This window comes from Panthera pardus, unplaced genomic scaffold, assembly GCF_024362965.1.
Source record: "Panthera pardus isolate Hobbes unplaced genomic scaffold, ASM2436296v1 HiC_scaffold_11, whole genome shotgun sequence".
Taxonomy (NCBI): domain Eukaryota; kingdom Metazoa; phylum Chordata; class Mammalia; order Carnivora; family Felidae; genus Panthera; species Panthera pardus.
The window spans coordinates 79,710,379-79,731,320 of NW_026526666.1; the positions used below are offsets into that span (position 1 = coordinate 79,710,379).

The 20,942-nt window shown below is 37.5% G+C and overlaps 1 protein-coding gene across 7 annotated transcripts in view; it reads right to left on the reverse strand.

Moving 5' to 3' along the window:
- ZMYM4 (zinc finger MYM-type containing 4) overlaps nt 1-20,942 on the reverse strand; it is a 146,422-nt gene that overhangs the window by 97,236 nt on the left and 28,244 nt on the right. For 3 of the 7 annotated variants that reach the window (XM_053897656.1, XM_053897661.1, XM_053897657.1), the window contains exon 2: nt 16,109-16,170. The exons of the other annotated variants lie outside the window; for them this stretch is intronic. The gene's annotated coding sequence lies outside the window, so the exon portion shown is untranslated. The remainder of the gene's footprint in view (nt 1-16,108; nt 16,171-20,942) is intronic. 7 annotated transcript variants of the gene reach the window in all.

The window sequence follows — 20,942 nt, forward strand, 5'->3', positions numbered from 1 at the left end:
ACCATGATATCATGACCTGAGCTGAAGTCAGACACTCAATTGACTGACCTACCTGTGCCCGGGTTCCTGTTTCTTAAGAACTTCTCCACCGGGGTGCCATGGTGGCTCGGTCAGTTAAATGTCTGACTCTCTATCTCAGCTCAGGTATATATACATACATATACATACAAAAAGCTCTGAAAAAGGCTCCCTAGAAAGATGTCCAAACTTCTGACTCTGCAAAATCTGGCCCTACCTTCCTCTACTGCTTCACCTTTTCCTACCTGCATGTTCTCACTGCATCTTCATCCCCAAAGCAAATGCTCTAGTTATTACTAGATGACCAGTAATTACTAGATGTATTACTGTATTACCTGTATTACTAGATGACCATAACTAAATGACCAGTAGCTCACCCAACCTTTCAGGTACTTTCATGCCTCTGAACCATTATACACAGTGCTTCAGCTTTTCCAGTCATATTTCAATAGTAAACACCTATTCAGCTTTCATGACTGAGCTAAAGTTACAAATCTTTAATGATGTCATAATCTCACACAATGCACATACACCCAACTTTCTAAACAAGAAGAATTCACAACTTTCTTTCCTAGCACTACCATAGTAGATGTATCTATGATAGCAACTATAAAAAATTTACTCTAAAGTTGGGGATGCTATAAGGAATGAAGTAACCATACACCTTTCTGAAGCTATACCATGAAATGTCCCATTCTTTCCGTAGACCTACTGACAAATAACAGGGGTTATACAAACCTGGAGTTTTTACCCCATTTTGGAGACTATCTCAAACAATTCAGTAAAAGTAAACACTGCTTTTATACAAAATCCTTTAGAATTATACAAAAATTAAAAACAATCTAGTTTCTTTCAACCTAAATGAAATCCAGATTCTAAAGAATTAGAGATTCCACATTTCTCAAAGCAGGGAGCAGGTTAAAGTATATCATAGTTTAGAGAGATTTTTTTGTCTGTTCCATACTGCTGTAAGCCGACCTCCTACTATATAACAGAAGCTCAATAAATGTTTGCTGAATAACAGAATTATCTTTATTACAATAAAAACTTATACATCCTAAGGGTATACTTTAAAAATTACAAGAATCTTAAAGATTAAACAGAAGTTTCAAATATTTTTTTTTTATGCTGGCCCCAGACCTCTCCAAATTAAATGTCCAATCCTCTCCCTTCAACCTGAAATGGTAATGTCTGTCTCTCCCTATTGCTATTCCAATGAACATCTCGTACTTTAACTTTCAAATTTATTCATACTGACAATCTTTATAATCATTTTATCAAGTGAGAAAATATAACAAACTTGTTATGGAAAAAACATATTATTTATACAGGCAGTACTCACTTTGAACTGTAGCACAGAACCATGAAAAAGACCTTGATAGCTGAGCAATCTTATTAATCAAAGGGAAAAAAATCACAATTGTTCTGTAAACTTTAAATTTTTACGTAATATTTAAAAACATTTAAGACCCATTTACTGTCAATTATAGCACAAGAAAATGAAAAATACTGTGTGACTAGTATTTACTATTTTGGAATAGTAAGAACATACGAACATAAAACATAAGAAACCTTGAGAATCAGAATGTTCTGTTTCTTTCGAAAAATACTTACCAAGAGTAAACAGTTCTTGCCTTCTCATTTTCCTCATATAACTTATGACACAGAATAAGCATATTTTCTATGCCTTGGCAAACTGTCTCAATCCTTTCAAAGTTTGGTTCAGGTTCCAACATTTTTATACCCTTTGCCCTATCCATCTTATCAAATATTTCCAAGAGTTTCTTTAATGCAAAATTTTGCTGGAGTCACTTCCTTTGAGATATCTTGATCCTTTCTGTCACAACAACCTTCCTCATTTGTTGATAAATTCACCTTTACTAACTTCCTAGGGCTTTATACGTATACTGTTCCCTTTATGACCGCTTCACAATCCTATGTCTTTCATCACATTAAGTTATTGATGGGATTGCATTAAAAAACAGACCTATCTCACATTAAATCGTTGATTATCATAATTACTTGCTCAATTAATCTTTGGAATCTGGGCACAACGTTCATAGCATTATCCCTACCTACTCTAGCAGCTTAATCCTAGCAGCTGATTGTGAAGAGAAACCAACCTTCACTAGCAATAAAAAGTTCTTCATTCTCTTTGTACTTAATTTGTTTTTATGTAGCAATTAACTTCAACACTTATGAATGCTACCCAAACTGATTTGAGTTCTGTTCCTGTTACAATGTAAAATTGATGATGTTGGGGCACCTGGGTGGCTCAAGCTGGTTGAGCGTCAGACTCTTGATTTTGGCTTAGTCATGATCTCACAGGTTTGTGGGTTCAAACCCCATGTTGGGCTCTGCATTGACAGCACAGAGCCTACTTGGGATTCTGTCTCTCCATCTCTCTCTGCTCCTCCCCCATGCTCTCTCTCAAAATAAATAAACTTTAAAAAATTTTTTTACTAAATAAAATTAACATTAAAGCAATTTTACCTTGTTTTTCTATTCTTCCTGCTTATTTATTTATTTATTTATTCATTCATTCATTCATTCATAGACAGTGCACATATGAGCAGGAGAGGTGCAGAGAGAGAGAGGGAGAAAGAATCCAAGCAGGCTCCTCACTGTCAGCACAGAGCCCAACACAGGGATCGATCTCACAAACTGCGAGATCATGACCTGAGCCAAATTCAAAAGTTTGGATGCTTAACCAACTGAGACACCCAGGTGTCCCTTTTTCCAAATTCATACTGTACCTTCATGCAGGCCTAGCTCTTATCCTATCTTCACTTGCCTGACACTATTTTCAAATCTTCACGACATCCAATTATTCAGATTTAGTGCTACCACTTTTCATTTCTTTGCTGCACTTCCATCTTTGTTAGTCAATTCTGTTCTTTGATTATGCAGATTATGTCTTTGTAAAATGACAAAGGCATTTGTCATCTTTGTAAAATGGCAATTATGATTATGTCCTTTGCAAAATGTCACACAGATTTACCACTGGAAGACAAGGAAGTAACACAACTGCATACTATGCTGTCTGTGCAAGAATTGAATTAACAGACACACAGTGACCAATCTCCAACAGACTGAGAGAAGTAATGTGACTGGTCACTGATCATGATGGACGTCTGTTAATTACATACTGATTTGTAACTCAAGAGCTAGCACAGATTGAGAGTTCACATACCATGCGAACTGACATCTGAAATGTGCTGTTAGCAGATTGGTATTATTTAACAAAACCATGGCAACAGAAATCCAAGCAAAGTGATGACTAAACAAAGAAAAAAATTTAAGTAGCTACATGTGGGAAAAACTGATGTCAAATACATGATAGGTCTCAAGAAAGGCTGTAAACATCGGTATGTTCCATTCTAGTCACTGATATGCTAAGAATTCATAACAGACTTCAAACAAGAAATGTAACTCCTTTGGGTCTCAAATTCTTCAAACCATGTAATTAATTAAATGGGTCTATAAAATCCTAAAAGTTCTCTCCAAACTTTGAAACTTAATGCTAGCAATTCACTTCAAGTAAGGCACAAAGAAGAACTCAAATTAGTATAATGGAGATTGAAAATGTCTTAAGAACACAATAAAAGTAGATTTCATTCTCTCTCTATAAGTGCATTTCCTAACTAAATAATTTTTTTAATACAATAACAACTCCTTCCTATAAAATAGAATCATATCGGGGCACCTAGGTGGCTTAGTCAGTTAAGATCTGACACTTGATTTTGGCTCAGGTCATGATCTCGCGGCTTGTGAGATCGAGCCCTGTGGCAGGCTCTGTGCTAACAGCACAGAGTATGCTCGGGATTCTCTCTCTCTCTCCTTCTGCCCCTCTCCCCTTCTTGTATGCTCTCTCTCTCAAAATAAATAAACATTTTAAAATAATAAAAACTAAAATGGAATCAAATCTATCTTCTTTTCACATTGTTATTCATTGAAAAATGTAAATCAAACAAAATAATTATTCCCAATAAAATTGCTTTGACATAAACTAAAAATTAAATAGACTTGACTTCTCCATAAAAATAAGACTCTCAATCTAGTGTAGACATACTTAGCATTTCTGACTCATATTTCATGTGCTACCAGCATGCTTTATTAGTAGTGTTTCTTAAATGCTATACAGAATTGGGGCGCCTGAGTGGCTCAGTCAGTTAAGCATCCAACTTCAGCTTAGGTCATGATCTCACAGTTTGTGGGTTCGAGACTCACATCCAGCTCTTTTCTGACAGCTCAGAGCCTGGAGCCTGCTTCAGATTCTGTGTCTCCCTCTCTCTCTGCCCCTTCCCCACTAGCACTCTTTCAAAAATGAATAAAACCGTTAAAAAAAATGTTTTTAATGTTATATACAATAAAAACCAAAGTTCTAAGTAGAAGCAGTTGAGGTAAGTTGGATTTTACAAATTTATAATTCCATAAAATGAAGCAACTGAATTAATTTCAAGTTCAGAAATACACTGAACAACTCAGCCATTAGAAATGTATTATTAGGGGGGCACCTTGGTGGCTCAGTCAGCTGAGCGTCTGACTTTGGCTCAGGTCATGATGTCACGGTTTATGAGTTTGAGCCCCACGCTGGGCTCTGTGCTCTCAGTGCTGAGATCCTCTGTCCTCTCCCTCTCTACAGCACCCCACCTGCTCTCTCTCTCAAAAATAAGTAAAACATTTAAGAAAAACCTGTATTATTAGGGGTGTCCTGCTGGCTCAGTCGGTAAAGCATGCAACTCATGATATTAGGGTCATGAGTTCAAGTCCCATGTTGGGTACAGAGCTTACTTAAAAAAAATTAAAGTTAAAATTTAAAATAAATAAATAACAAAAGCTTTAAGAAAATTTTTAAAAAAGAAATGTATTATTAAGACTCACACTTACCAATAAATGGTGTTGGGAAAAGTGGACAACTGCATGCAAAATAATTAAAATGGACCACTATCTTACACCATACAGAAAAATAAATTCAAAAATGCATTAAAGACTTGAATGTAAGACTTGAAACCATGAAACTATTGGAAGAAAAATAGACAGTAAGCCCTTGACATCAGTCTTTGTGGTATTTTTCTGGATCAGTATCCTCAGGCAGGGGCAACAAACACATAAAATAAACAAATGGATATACATCAAACTCAAAAGCTTTTGCAAAGCAAAGCAAACCATCAACGAAACAAAAAGGCAATCTACTAAATGGGAGTAGATATTTGCAAATTATACATCTGAAAAAGGGTTAATCTCTAAAATATATATGTCTTATATTCATATTACACTATACACCCAATATTTAAAAAAACCAATTTAAATAATAGAAGACTTAAACAGACATTTTTCAAAAGAAGACAAGCAGATGGCCAACAGGCACATGAAAACATAGTAAACAACACTAATCACCAGGGAAGTGCAAATCGAAACTAAAAAGTGCTATCACCTCACATCTGTCAGATTGGTTATTATCAAAAATACAGAAAATAACAAGTGCTGGCAAGGACACAGAGAAAAGGGAACCCTTGTACACTGTCAGTAGAAATGTAAATTGGCAGGGCGCCTGGATGGTTCGTCAGTTGAGCATCCGACTTCAGCTCACGTCATGATATTGTAGTTCATGAGTTTGAGCCATACATGAGCTGTTTAGGATTCTGTCTCTCCTTCTCTCTGCCCCTCCCCCACTTGTGCTTTCTCTCACACATGTGTGCTCTCTCAAAATAAATAAACTTAAAAAAAAAAGAAAAAGAAACTACCTAATCAGAACAGGAGAGAAAAAAAAAAAAAAGAACAGAGCCTCAGAAACCCATATGACAATATCAAAAGGAATAGTGTTCATGTCATCAGAGTCCCAAAAGGAGAGAAAAACTATAGTGCAGAGAGAGTACCTAAAGAAACAATAGCTGAAAACTTTCCAAGTTTGGAAAATGATATATATCTGCAAATTCAAGGTATCTGCAAATCCCAAATAGGATAAATCTAAAGATATCCACACCAAGACACTCACAATGAAACTGCTGAAAACTAAAAACAAAGAAAAGAAATCTTTAAAACAGCCAGAGAAAAATGACATATTACTTATCACTGCAAATTTCTCATCAGGAATCTTGGCTACCAAAAGAAAAGAAAACACTTTTATTTTAAAAAAAATTTTTTTTTTTTTAATGTTTATTTATTTTTGAGACAGAGAGAGACAGAGCATGAACGGGGGAGGGTCACAGAGAGAAGGAGACACAGAATCTGAAACAGGCTCCAGGCTCTGAGCTGTCAGCACAGAGCCCGACGCGGGGCTCGAACCCACGAACCGTGAGATCATGACCTGAGCCGAAGTCGGACGCTTAACCGACTGAGCCACCCAGGCGCCCCAAGAAAACACTTTTAAAGGGCTGAAAGAAATGTCAACCCACAAAGCTACATACAATGAAAATACTCTTTAGAAATAAAGATATTCTCTGATGAAGCATTCACTGTCTGCAAACCTCCTCTAAAAGAACTGTTAAGAAAAGTTTTTTATACAAAAGTGAAATAACAAAAGAAAACTTAGAATATTAGAAAGGAAGAAAGAACAAAATTGGTAACAATCTGAATAAATGTAACGATTTATTAAATACAGTCCATTCTTCTACACTTGAGTTCTTTTACATACGTTTGACAGCTAAATGTAAAAATTATAACATTATGAGACAAATTTGTTATGTATATATGATGACAATACCAACATAAAGGTAAAGGGTAAAATAACCTATATGGTGGGATCCAAATTTCCATGAAATGATAAAACACTGATTCTAAGAAGCTAGTCTCAAAATGTTAAATACTTTATTAATCCATTTATGACATTCTGAAAAAGACAAAACTACAGTGACAGAAAATAAAACTGTGGTGGCCAGTGGTTAAGAGGAAATGAAGAATATGACAAAAAGGATAGCATGTAGGAGTTTCCTGGGGTGACAGAATTGTTATTAATCCTGTTGGTGATGGTGCTTACAGGAATCTATAATTGTGCTTAATATTATACAACTATGTACCAAATTATAAAAAAAGGAATGTTAGCTAGCGTATGTTCATTTCTAAAATAAAATACGTATAGGGGTGCCCAGGTGACTCAGTTGGTTAAGCGTCCCACTTCAAATTCAGTCAGGATTTCACAGTTTGTGAGTTTGAACCCAACGTTGGGCTCTGTGCTGACAACTTGGAGCCTGGAGCCTGCTTCAGATTCTCTGTCTCCCTCTCTCTGCCCCTCCCCAACTTGCATATGCGCGCTCGCACTCTCTCTGTCTCCCTCTCTCTCTCTGCCCCTCCCCAACTTGCACACGGGCTCGTACTCTCTCTCTCTTAAAAATAAATAGCAAAGGGGCGCCTGGGTGGCTCAGTCGGTTAAGCAGCCGACTTCGGCTCAGGTCATGATCTCATGGTCCGTGAGTTCAAGCCCCGCGTCAGGCTCTGTGCTGACAGCTCAGAGCCTGGAGCCTGTTTCAGATTCTGTGTCTCCCTCTCTCTGACCCTCCCCTGTTCATGCTCTGTCTCTCCCTGTCTCAAAAATAAAATAAAAGTTAAAAAAAAAAAAGTTAAAAAAAAAATAAATAGTAAAAACAAATTTTTAAATACATATATGCATGCAAGATAAATGTACACATAATTATAAATAAATACACTAAGTAGTGGTATTACAAGAGATTTTTATCTTTCCTTTATACTTTTTAAAATCTTTCAAATCATCTATAATGTCTAAATGCTGCCTTTAGAATAAAAATAAGATATTCAAAAATAACTTCAATATATTTAATTAAGCTAAAAATATGCCACTTCAATACAGTTTCCTAATACTACTATTTGGAAATGATAAATGAGAACTTTGCAAAGTATTCTGAGATCTCCAAGTGTAATCACTTGGATTACATAATCATAATAGCAGGCAGCTGCAATCCCCTTCGTTGACTCTCTCCCACACCCAATCTCTCTCAAAATTTACTAACAGATACGGCTGATCCTTGAACAACATGAGGGTTGGGGTACTGACTGTCCCAACAGTCAAAACCCACATGTAATTTTTGACTCCCCAAAAACTTAACTACAAATAGCCTACTATACTAGAAGCCTTGTCAATAACATTATCATACCATTAACACATATTGTATATATGTACTATACACTGTATTCTTACAATAAAGTAATGTAGATAAAAGAAAACATTATTAAGAAAATACAATGAAGGGAAATTACATTTACAGAATTATACTCTATTTATCAGATAAATTCTGAGTATAAGTGGACCCATGAAGTTCAAACCCACATTGTTCAAAGGTCAACTTTACTGAGATTCTGAGAAGATGGAAGAGTAAGGAAGCCCCAGGATTCTGTCCCTCCACCTAGAGAATAATGACACAAGCATAATCTGTCTGATATAACTGGTTTTTGGAACTCAAGTGTCCACTGAAAGCTTGCAATTTCCAGGGAGTAGGTTTGGAAGGGAAATTTTTCATCAGTTGGTTAAGCTTTTAGCAGGGGAGCAGCTACACATCCTCCACCTCCAACTACATGGCAGTTAGTTGTACATATCTTCTATAAGCAGTTTGTGAGAGCTTAGGGTGGGCAAAAATGACTGTGTCCTCCATGTATTGGAGATCTGTGCCCTAATTCCTCATTGCTGCTTCTGATCACAGAAATGAAGACAAAGAGGCACAAGGCCATTTTTTTTTAAGGCCATTTTTGTTGCACCAACTCCCACTGCTACAATTCCCTCCCTTTTTGCTTGTACTCTTCCGTTCCCCTTCATTTTTCTCAATTTTCCCCTTTGGGAGCCAGACATTAAAGACTAGGACATTCAAAAGCAACTTCCCATACAGAAGAAATCAGAAATCAGAAACTCACCATACATATCCAGGGAAAAGCAGTAACTGAGAAAAGACCTGAGAACTTAAACTGACACCTCAGGTTGATCCTAATCACAAAGATAGGCTACAACAGTCAAAAAACCAAAATATTGTGGGGAAGGAAGAATCTGATTTTCAGAATTACCATATTATTATATTGAAATGTCCAATTTTCAGCAAGAAAAAAATCACAGAAAACAGGAAAACATAGCCTACACAAAGGAAAAAACAGGAACTATTCCCTGAAAAAGACCTGATGGTAGACATCCTAAACGAGACATTAAAAGAATTTGTTTTAATGTTTACTTATTCATTTTGAGAGAGATTTAGAGCACCAGTAGAGGAGGGGCAGAGATAGAGGGAGAGAGAGAATCCCAAGCAGGCTCCACACTGTCGGCGCAGAGCCAGACGCAGGGGCTTGAATTCACTGTGAGATCATGATCTGAGCCAAAAATCAAGAGCTGGACCCTTAGCCGACTGAGCCACCCAGGCGTCCCTAAAATAACCGTCTTAAAGGAGTGCCTGAGCGGCTCAGTTGGTTATGTATCCAAATCTTGATTTTAGTTCAGGTCATGATCTCACGGTCATGAGACTGAGCCCTGCATTGGGTGTAGAGCACTGGGTGTAGAGCCTGCTTGAGATTCTCTCTCTCCCTCTTCCTATCCCTTTGCTCTTATTCCACTTGGGCCTACATGCTCTCTCTCTAAAAAACATAATAAATAAATGTCAAGAAAGCAAAGGAAGATATGGATAAAGTCAAGAAAACAATATAGAAACAAAATAGAAATATCAACAGATAGAAAACCAAAAAGAAATTCTACAGATGAAAAGTACAAGAACTGAAATGAAAAATTCAGTATAGAGATTCAAAGGCAGAAAGGGGCAGGCAGAAGAAATAATGAGCAAGCTTGAAGATAGGACGATAAAAATTACCAAGTCTGTAGGACAAAAAGAAAAATGACAGAAGCAAAATGAACAGAGTAAGATACCCAAGGGACACCAATAAGCAGACTAACATGGAAGTCCCAGAAGGAGAAGAGAAAGGGGCAGGGAGTATATTTGAAAAAACAATAAACTGGAAACTTCCCCAAACTTAATGAAAGATATGAATATAAACATCCAAGAAGTTCAATAAACCCCATATAAGAATTTGAAGAAATTCAGAGACACTTTGGACAGCCACAAAGAATCTTGAAAGTAGTGAGAAGTGATTCACATACCATGGATCTTCAATAAGTATATGAGCAGATTTCTCATCACAAATGTTGGAAGCCAGAAGCCAGTGAGCTAATGTACTCAAAGTCCTAAAAAGAAACAATCAAGCAAGGTTCCTGTATCTGGCAAAACTGTCCTTCAAAAGTTAGGGAGAAATTAAGACCCTCTCAGATAAACAAGAATGCTCAAGGGTGTACAGGAGTGTGAAATGAAAGGACAGTAAACAGCAATTCAAAGCCATACTGAAGAAATAAGGATCTCAATAAAGGTGGCAATTATAAAAGCTAGTATTATTCCAACACTGTTTTATAATTCTAAATGCTGTTTTCTACAGGATTTAAGAGACTAAATGCAATTTAAAGAATGTTGCTTACTTTATGTTTTTGAGTACACAATGTATAAAGATGTTACCAATAACCAAAGGGGTGGGGTTGGAGCTGTTAAAAAGCGGTTATTCTACATTACTGAAGTTAAGGTGGTATAAATTCAAATTTGAATGTTATAACTTTAGGATGTTTAAATGCAATCCCCAGGGTAACCACAAAGAAATTAGCTCTAGAATATACACAGTATGAAATGAGAAAGGTGTTTAAACATTTCACTACAAAAAATATCAACTAAACACAAAAAAATAATGCACAAAATGAAGAACAAAAAGCTACAAAACATAGAAAACAATTCATGGGTGCCTGGGTGGCTCAGGCTATGAACAGGTCATGTGAGTTCAAGCCCCACCTGAGGCTCTCTACTGTCAATACAGAGACAGCTTCAGACCCTGTGTCTCCCTCTCTCTCTCTGCCCCTCCCCGCTCACACTCTCTCTCTCAAAAATAAATGAACATTTAAAAAAATTTTTTTAAAAAGAACATGCCCATAAAAACAAAAAAAATGGGATGCAGCAAAAGCAGTGCTAGGAGAAATTTATAGCTATAATCACTTATACAATAAGGAAGATCTCCTATCAACAACGTAATGTTGGGGCGCCTGGGTGGCTCAGTCAGTTAAGCGTCCGACTTCCGCTCAGGTCATGATCTTGCAGTTCGTCAGTTCAAGCCCTGCATCAGGCTCTGTGCTGGCAACTCAGAGCCTGGAGCCTGCTTCGGATTCTGTGTCTCCCTCTCTCTCTGCCCCTCCCCTCCCTGCTCATACACTGTCTCTCTCAAGAATAAACATTAAAAAAAAAAATTAAAAAAAAACAAACAATAATGTAATGTTACACCTTGTGGAACTAGAAAAAGAACAAACTAAACCCAAAGCAAGCAGGAAGGAAATTTTAAAAATTAGAGAATTTTTAAAAATAGAGAATAGAAAACAAAGAAAAATTAATGGAACCAAAAGTTGATACTTTAAAATACCAGCAAAATTGAAAAAACTTTAGCTACACGGACTAAGAAAAAGGAAAAAACACTCAAATTACTAAAATAAAAAGTGAAAGTGGAGACATTACTGGTTTTACAGAAATGAAAAGGACTATAACAGAGTACTATGAATAATTTTACATCAACAAATTGGATAATCTAGATAAAACAATTTCCTAGAAATACAAAACCTACCAAGACTAACTTATAAAGAAATACAAAGTCTGAATAGACCTATAACTAGTAAGAAGATTGAATCAGTAAACAAAACTCTCCTAAAAAAGAAAAGTCCGGGGCACCTGGGTGGCTCAGTCGGTTAAGTGTCAGACTTCGGCTCAGGTCATGATCTCACAGTTTGTGAGTTCGAGCCCCACATCAGGCTCTGTGCTAACAGCTCGGAGCCTGAAGCCTGCTTCAGATTCTGTGTCTCCTTCTCTCTATGCCCCTCCCCAACTTGTGCTCTGTCTCTCTATGTCTCTCAAAAAATAAACATTAAAAAAAAAAAAAAAAAAGTCCTGGACTTGATGACTTCACTGGTGAATTCCAAAAAACATTTAAAGAAAAATACCAATCCTTATCAAACTTTTCCCAAAAAAAAAAAAAAATTAGGGAACAACTTCCTAATACATTCTCTGAGAGCAGGAGTACTCTGATACCAAAGCCAGACAAAGGCACCACAAAGTACTAGCAAATCAAATTCAGCAACATATTAAAAAAATTATATACCATGACCAAGTAAAATTTCTTTCTAAAATGTAAGGATGCTCAGTCGGTTGAGTGTCTGACTTTGGCCCAGGTCATGATACCGCGCTTTGTGGGTTCAAGTCCCGCATCAGGCTCTGTGCTGACAGGCTCAGAGCCTGGAGACTGCTTGAGATTCTGTGTCTGTCTGTCTGTCTGTCTCTCTCTCTCTCTCTCTGCCCCTCCCCCACTCCATCTCCCCAAAATAAATAAACATTTAAAAAAATAAATAAAATAGGGGTGCCTGGTGGCTCAGTCGGTAAGTGTCAGACTTCGGCTCAGGTCATGATCCCACAGTTCATGAGTTCGAGTCCCCCGTTGGGCTCTGTGCTGACAGCTCAGAGCCTAGAGACTGCTTGAGATTCTGTGTCTCCCTCTCCCTCCCTCTCTCTCTCTCTCTCTCTCTCTCTCTCTCTGCCCCTCCCCCACTCCATCTCCCCAAAATAAATAAACATTTAAAAAAATAAATAAAATAGGGGCGCCTGGTGGCTCAGTCGGTAAGCGTCAGACTTCGGCTCAGGTCATGATCCCACAGTTCATGAGTTCGAGTCCCCCGTTGGGCTCTGTGCTGACAGCTCAGAGCCTGGAGCCTGTTTCAGATTCTGTGTCTCCCTCTCTCTCTCACCTTCCCCCGTTCATACTCTGTCTCTCTCTGTCTCAAAAATAAAATAAAATGCAAGGATGGTTCAACATATGAAAACGAATCAACAGGGGCATGTGAGTAGCTCACAGTTGGTTAAGTGTCTGACTCTTGATTTTGGTTCACAGTTGTGAGATCCAGCCCCATGTAGGATTCTGCACTGAATGTGCAGCCTGATTAAAATTTTCTCTCTCAAAAAAAAAAAAAAAAACAACAACAATTTTCTCTCTCCCCCTCGGTCCCCTCCCCTGCTCACGTGCACACAGGTGTGCTCTCTCACTCAGAAACAGATAAATAATGTACACTTAAAAAGGGGTAAAATGGAGCACCTGGCTAGCTCAGTTGCATACAACTCTTGATCTCGGGGTCATGAGTTCAAGCCCCACGTTGGGTGGTATTTATTTACTTAAATAAAACTTAAAAAAAAAAACAGGTAAGATGGTAAATTTTACGTTATGTGTACTCTACCACTATTTTATTTTTTAAAAAGGCAAAATAAAGAATTTTCCAGATGTACAAAAGCTGGAAGAATTCATCATCAGCATATCAACCTAACAAGAAGTTATTAAAGGTATTTGAAGAAAAAAAAAAATGACACCACATGGAAATCAGGGACTACCCAAAGAAATGAAGGGTATTAGAAATGTAAATATCTGACATTACCAATTATAAATATATTGCCTCTCAACTCCAAATCCACTCCTCTCTGCCCTGCTTTAGAATAATGAGGCTGGTACCTGTAAACATTTCTTCTCTGCCAGCTGGCAAAATGTTAACCTTTTCAGCAGATGGCACTCGAGGAAGACTCCAGACAGAAGTAGGTTCTCTTCCAATTAGTGTGCTCTAACCTGCTGGTTCCAGTGGAGAACAATGGCATGCAAAACACCCAACAGCCCTCTCCCCAAGCTCCAACTTCCCATCAAGTCTCAGCGACACCTATACAACCCCACGGGTGGTTTCCCAGCAAGTTTTGTCAGCACCCTGCACTGACAGCTGTGCAGCAAGTTTCTGCAGCACTCTTATGGGGCAAACACTTCCCAAAGAATTATGCCATGTTCCAGCTGGCTTCTTAGATTGAGAAAGGGGCTTCCTAGTAACTTTTCTCAGTCCCCCAAAAGGGAGTTTCTTGCTTGATAATGAAAATTTGCAGCACTTCACACTTCTCCAGCATCCAGTGTAACACACCCTTTCCAACAAGATCTGAAAGTCTCAGCCTTCAAACTGGAAAATTCGGCATCTTCCAGATTTGTTCCATCCATCCTTGCTACCATGCCCCAGCCCTAGAGGTAGTGGTTGCTCATTCTATTGTGTATACTTTACAGTTCTCTTTGCCCTCTAGGGTTAATTCTCTGTTACTGGTTAATAATTTTTTTTTTTTTTTGGTTAGTAATTCTTTATATTAAACTTCCCTGTTCAAATTAATGTGTGGTTTCTGAGTTGGTACTGCAATGGTCACAGTAAACATACCTACAAAGATGGGATTTGAAGATTGGCTTGGTTGTGCCCTCTGCCTCAAACAGGAAATAGGATGCTAATAACCTCCAGTATGCAGTGGCATCACAGTTAATCAAGCTATCAACTGTGGTTGACTGTGATGAGGTGCCAACAGAAGCAAGTGCCTTAGGACCCCAAATGGCTATTGTACTGAACTGTTAAGGCAGTACAGATGACTACAAGGTCTGCTATATGAGATGGATTCTCTAAATGCTCTTGAACAGGTACACAAAAAATAAGTTCAAGTCCGTTAACTGTCAGATTAAATCACAGTCTGAAAAACAGTACTGTCATGACAGTATTAAAGAAATCTCAGGGGCGCCTAATTGGCTCAGTCGTTTGAGCATCTGACTTTGACTCAGGTCATGATCTCGAGATTAGTGACTTTGAGCCCCACATCAGGCCCTCTACTATCAACACTGAGCCTGCTTTGGATCCTCTGTCTCCTTCTCTCTCTGCTCCTCCCCTGCTCACACGCATGTGCATGCTCTCTCTCTCAAAAATATACATTTAAAAAATCTCAACACCTCTTTATTCTTATAACCTCAGATTCATATTGCTAAAAATCAGGGGCGCCTGGGTGGCTTGGTCGGTTAAGCGTCCGACTTCGGCTAAGGTCATGATCTCACGGTCCGTGAGTTCAAGCCCCGCGTCAGGCTCTGTGCTGACAGCTCAGAGCCTAGAGCCTGTTTCAGATTCTGTGTCTCCCTCTCTCTGTGACCTCCCCCGTTCATGCTCTGTCTCTGTCTCAAAAATAAATAAACGTTAAAAAAAAAAAAATTAAAAAATAAATAAATAAATAAATAAAAATCTAAAAAAATCAAATGCAAAATTTGATTCTGCAAGTAGCTGAATTATAACAGGTGAATTCATAGTCTAAGTTTCTCATGGAACCCTGAAACTTAGACATGTGGTCGAATCAGAATGAAAAAAACAACTTCACACCTCCAGTGGCACTAACTTACTCTTCTGTATATAAAGAGAGCAGCTTTCCTTTGCTGAAAATCCTGTGATATTGTTACGTTCTGCAAATGACTTGGAGAAGGATGCTCATTCTCCTCAAGACCAACTACAACCAACCCTGTTGATACTACACCCATAACTAGGTTCAAATCTCAGCACGTTCTAGAGGAACAGATATACCTATGTATGACTCAAGAGAAAACAGCTTAAACACTAAAAAAATGCCAAAATTCTGTTAATATATAAAGGAAAAAACCTGAGGAACATGTGTGAAAATCGATGCTAAGGGTATTAGACCAAGGAGATTAGAATTCATCAATATGAGTGAGTTTACCACAGATTCTATGATAACTTGTGCAGTTGGAGATGGCTCTAATAGCCTACTTGTTGACTGAAATTTACACTCAACAATATAGCTGTAATCATTAAGGAAATGTAAATCAAAATTATTCTAACACTGCCAATGAATATTAAATGAGGTTTAATGAGGCTGAAATACTAGAGTTCCACTGGCATTATGTGGAAGAGAAAATCCAAAGGTTTAAGGAGACAGGAATATTGAAGTGGATTTATCCTCTGCAACCTACTACCCAACTACATACCCTGAAAAGGCCCAGAAGACACTATAATTAGTGAGGGAAGCACCACACACTTGAAAAGGCTGTGTGGCTGCTCTCTTTTATAAGTCAGGTACGACTTCAGGGAACGTCACCACTGAGATGAGCTCCCTGATCTCACTGAGGATGATGGGATCCCAAAGTAGCAGAGGCCAAGTGGCAGTACTTAACTCCAAAGATAAGGGCAGCGAGGACATACCGGTAATCAGAACGCTTTGGCCCGCAGGGATCTTTGGCAGTGGCTAATTGATCACGATGTTCCTAGGAATGAAATAGATGGGCAGTTTAATCTATATAACAGAAAAATGCTTAAATCTGGTGGCCAAAAACCGACTTGAATCATCATAGTGGAAGTCATGGGCATTTGCCCAGTTTCCAGACCTGGTCAATTCACAGACCCACAGCCTTTTGTAACTGAGGAGAGACTGGGTCCACCGGAGGAAAAGCTCTGCACCATTACAGCAAGGACACACCATAAATATTCCTCCAAAGCCTTCCTCAAAGGGACTACAGCCATTTAGTAGAGCAGTGGTTTTTAAGCAAGGGCAATGTTGCTTCCCAAATCTAGAAAATTTGGTGAAATCTGGAGGCATTTTTGGTTATTACAACTAGGGAGTTCTACTGACATCTAGTGGGTATAGGCCAGGGATGCTGTGAACCATCCAGCAATGTATACTATAACCCCTACAACAAAGAATTACCTGGTCTTTAAAACCTCTCCAAGATTTAGTTACCTCCCTGATCTCATCTCCTACTACTCACTACCTTACTCACCTACCTTCAGCTACCACCACTTTGCTGTTCATAAAATATACACAGCATTCTCCTGCGTCACAAACGTTGGCTTTCTTGTTCCCTCTACCTGGAATGTTCTTCCTCTTAAGATACCCCCGTGGCTGGCTTTCTCATTTCCTTCAGATTTTGCTTAAATGCCTCTATCTAAAACTGCAATGCCACTTCCACAACAGCACAGTGTATACCTTTTCTGCTTTATGATTCTCTATAGAAGTGTCCCATTTTAAATGTTCTGCATTAATTGACTAATAGTTCTCTCTCCCATCAACAGAATATAAACTATGTAAGAGCAGAGATTTTCTCCATTTTATTCACTACTGTATCCTCATTCCTACAATGGTTCCTTGTGTGTAACAGACACTCAAACATTTGTTGAATGGAAGCATGAATGGTGACTGGATGGAAATTAGGGATGTAGAGCACTGAGGAATTCTAAGATGACTCCTAAAGTGGTTATCCGCTTTTATCTGCTGAGTACCCCATTCTTCTGAAAACAGTCACTTCTGATTGTCAGATATTTTGAACACTTTTTCCTTTTTAAAAATGTGACAAGTTTTTCAATGTAGTCAAATCAATTATTCTTTGAATTATCTTTTTTTTGGTTTATGTTTAAAAAGGCATTCCCCGTATCAAGATGTTGTATTTACCTATATTTTCTTTACCTTTATTTTCTTATATCCATATATTCAATCCCTCTAGCATTTGTTTTGGTATCTGGAGGAAAAGAGCTAACTTTATCTTTTGCCCAAATGACCAGAAAACTATCCAAACACAGTTTAAAGAATAACTTACAACTATATTCTTATACACAGAAATGAATCTCTTTATTTGTAATAATTCGAGCATACCTATGGCAGTATTATATTCAAAATCCTATAAAACAAGGTACCCACTTCCTCTACTCCTCCACTCCCCCAATACTCTTCTAATTCAAAACTGTTTTGGCTATCTTTCACCTACTTATAATTCCTAGTGAAGTTCATCACTGTTTTCTCAAATTCTACCCTCCTTACCATGAAAAAGAAAAACAAAATCCTGTTGGGACACCGATATAATAATATTAATTTTATGAGACATATATTTTGATTATATTGGATTTTCCCATCCAGGAATATGGTATATCACTTATTTTTTTCAAGAGCCATCAAAGCATAATGGTTACAGATTCTCTGGAGTTTGCAGTGACACAGCCTGAATGGGTTCCAATCCCATCATTCCTTAACCTAGCATCTAAATTACCCTGACAAGGCATTTTACCTCTCTGTTACCCTCAAACATAACACTGTATTATAAGGTCACTTTGAGAATTAAATGAATTAAGTGTTTAAAACAATGTTCATAAAGATTACTTGTGTTGTGACCATTATTATTTTTTTATTACCATGTCCTTAGGTAAACTCTTGTCATTTCAAGTCTCATACTTTTTAGGTTTATCCCAAGGAATTTAATTTTTTATTGCTTTTTGAATCACTTTTTAAAAATATTTTCCAACTACTTACAGTCAAAGTTACTAAGTTTCATGGGATTTTTAAAAATATTTTAATGTTGTAACTAGACATTTTACAATTCCCTGTTACAACTCTAATACACTTTCTCTTTTCCTCCAGATTGCTTTCACTTTTGAATTTTTACTTCTTAGCCCTAAAATATTTTCTACTGATACTCTTGAGAATTCCAGGCAAATAAGTGTGTCATCAGAAAATAATCGTAATTTTGTTCTCCAACTTTCCAAGATTTATGCCCTTTTTCCCTCATCTAACTATATTGCCCTAGAACTTCCAGAACAGTCATAGCCATGGTAATAGCAGGCATCCTTCCTAAATCTCAAGGAATGACTGCTGGATTCTAACACATATGTTTTATTATGTGAAGGAAAGAACCCTCTATTTTTAGTTTTACAAGAAAGAGACTTTACTGCTAGGAAATGAATACTAAATATAAAAAGATCTTTAAAAAAAAAAAAACCTTTTTAATGTTTGTTTATTTTTGAGAGAGAGAGAGAGAGACAGAGCACGAGCAGCAGAAGGACAGAAAGAGAGGGAGACAGAATCTGAAGCAGGCTCCAGGCTCTGAGCTGTCAGCACCAACTGAGGCACCGACTGCTTAACCAACTGAGGCGCCAAGGCGCCCCTAAAAAGGTCTCTTTTTTGTTTATTTATCTTGAGAGAGAGCTCATGTGTGCTCAAGCAGGGGAGGGGCAGAGGGAGTGGGGGGTAGGTAAGAATCCCAAGCAGGCTCCACACTGTCAGTGCAGAGCCCAACGCAGGGCTCAATCTCATAAAGCATTAGACCATGACCTGAGCCAAAATCAAGAGCCAGATGCTTAACCAACTGAACCAACCCATGCACCCCTATATCAAGATCTTTATTAGCATCTTGGTATGAGACCTTTTCTATTCTGGTATATATTATTAAAAACATGGAAATGGACTATTCCTCAATGGTACAAAGAAAGATTAGAAACTGGGGGCGAGGGGGGCAGGGAATGACTGTTCTTTGACATTAACTGCCATTTCTTAAATGGTTACTGGCCTCTTCAGGTGTTCTATCTTTTGAATCAGTTTTGGCAACTTATTTCAGAAAATCTTTCATTTCATCTAAAGGATTATGTTAATTATATCTTAAAAAGTTTAGGGCACCTGGGTGGCTCAGTCAGTTAAGGAACCGGCTCTTGATTTCAGCTCAGGTCATGATCTCACAGTTCATGAGTTTGAGCCCCACAGTGGACTCTGCACTAACAGTGCAGAGCCTGCTTGGGATTCTCTGTCTCTGCCCGTCCCACATGCGCTCTCTCTCTCAAAAAATAAACTTAAAAAAAAAAAGTTCAACATATTATCCCCAAACTATTTATGGTTACAGACTTTACTTCAACACTATTTGTTTTCTTTTCTTCAATTAGACTTGTCAGTAACTTGTTTATTGGTCACTTCACAAAGATTCTGATCCTTTCTCAGTCTATACATTTTCTACTTAATTCATTTTTTCTCACATATTATTTTTTTTGTCACATATTTTTGACTTTATTAATTCTTCCCTTGTGCTTTCCTCAGGTTTATTTCATTGTTCAAACATATACAACTAATACACACTTTTTTTTTTTTTTAACTAAAAGCATTTAATGCAAAATATTCTCTTTGGGGTATAGCTCTGCTTGTATCCCAAGATATGGTTTGCTCTCATTGTTACATTCTTTTGCTGTTATTATTCAGGTATAACTGACATACTTGTCATATTCTCAACTGTCTGTAACTGAAGTTAGCTTCAACTTGTTTAACCCAAGAAATGCTTAGAAGTTCTAAAATTTCCAAGTGGTAGGGCTGTGTGAATTATGTTTCAATTATGATTAAATTTTATAAATTTTCCATGAAAATGTTTGCATGAAAATGTAAAGATGGTCATGTTTTTCTCAAAGTGTACTAAGTTCAGTTGAACTTCAGTTCCTCTAAACTATTAAAATTTTTGATTTATATATGCCAATACAAAGGTTTTTGATACATAATGATTCATGGCAGTTATATCTTCAGTGTGAATTACAGCTTCTACAAAGTCAGAAAGTACTGATAGTTAATTACTTTTGCCATGAATAATTTTGTTTTAATATTAAAATTCGAATTTTTGCTGTATTTGCAACTTTGACACATTGGCATACTTTTATTTTTAACTTTTATTAGTTTTATTTCATTTTAGATTTTTCTTATAAATAACCTAAATATCATATTCAATATGAGAATCTTTGTCATTTAGCCTTTTTAAATGGTCCTCAAATGAATCTAATTAGGAACATGAAAAATACTTAAGACCCTACCTAAATACTTAGGACACTTCCTACATGGACAGAAACTTAAGATGGTACAACTTTAAAAAGTGGTCAAGTGTTAGGGGGCTTGGGTGGCTCAGTCGGTTAAGCGTCCGACTTCGGCTCAGGTCATGATCTCATGGTTCACAAGTTTGAACCCCAGGGCTGGGCTCTGAGCTGGAGCTGACAGCTCAGAGCCTGGAGCCTGCTTCGGATCCTGTGTCTCCCTCTCTCTCTGCTGCTCCCTTGCTTACGTAAACACTCATGTACTCTCTCTCTCTCAAAAATAAACATTAAAAAAAATTTTTTTTTTTTAAGTGGTCAAGTGTTACAGTCTCTTAATACCATTTCCCACTAAAAGGAACCAGACCTCCTGGAAGATATGGCTGATTTCAGGTCTGGAGTAGGGATTATACAGATGAGTCTGATTCATCTTGCACCA